Source organism: Corvus brachyrhynchos, unplaced genomic scaffold (genome assembly GCF_000691975.1).
Source record: "Corvus brachyrhynchos isolate BGI_N302 unplaced genomic scaffold, ASM69197v1 scaffold1211, whole genome shotgun sequence".
NCBI lineage: Eukaryota > Metazoa > Chordata > Aves > Passeriformes > Corvidae > Corvus > Corvus brachyrhynchos.
The window spans coordinates 8,815-9,611 of record NW_008236240.1 but is presented as its reverse complement, the minus strand read 5'-3'; the positions used below and the strand labels follow the sequence as shown (position 1 = coordinate 9,611).

Sequence of the window (797 nt, the reverse complement as noted above, 5' to 3'; positions counted from 1 at the left end):
AAAAGATTTTTAGGAGATAATAAAGGCTTTTTAAGGGTAAAAATTGACTTTTTGGGAAAAAGCAGCGGAGTTTTAGAAGGAAAAACTGGGAATTTTAGGGAAAAAAATGGATTTTGGGGTGGGAAATTTGGGTTTTTTCAAGAAAACAGTTTTGAGGGAAAAAAAGAATTTTTAGGGGAAAAAAGGGATTTTTTTTGGGGTGAAAAAAGGGATTTTTTGGGGGTGAAATACGGGATTTTTGGGTACAAAGAGGAGTTTTGGCGGAAAAAAGGCGGTTTTGGGGATTAAGTTGCGGTTTGAGGAGGGAAAGGTGAATTTTGGGGCCGCCACGAGGAATTTTTGGGGCAAATCGGGGAATTCTGGGGTATTTTTTTATTGTCAGGCCCCCCCCAGGACGGATTTTTGGGGCGGTTTTGGGGTTTTTCGGGCGATTTTCACGGGGGTTTTTTTGGGGTGGTTTTGGGGTTTTTCGGGCGATTTTCATGGGGTTTTTTTGGGGTGGTTTTGGGGTTTTTCGGGCGATTTTCACGGGGGTTTTTTTGGGGTGGTTTTGGGGTTTTTCGGGCGATTTTCACGGGGTTTTTTTGGGGTGGTTTTGGGGTTTTTCGGGCGATTTTCACGGGGTTTTTTTGGGGTGGTTTTGGGGTTTTTCGGGCGATTTTCACGGGGTTTTTTTGGGGTGGTTTTGGGGTTTTTCGGGCGATTTTCACGGGGTTTTTTTTTGGGGTTCGCAGCAGACGCAGACTCGGGGGGACGTTTTGGGGGGAGGGGGCTCCCCCCCCCCCCGCCCTTTGCTG

At 46.4% G+C, this 797-nt stretch overlaps 1 protein-coding gene across 1 annotated transcript in view; it reads left to right on the top strand.

Annotated features, from left to right (window-relative positions):
* The window catches only part of RCVRN (recoverin), a 3,390-nt gene that overhangs the window by 2,085 nt on the left and 508 nt on the right, over positions 1-797 (top strand). The window lies entirely within an intron of this gene.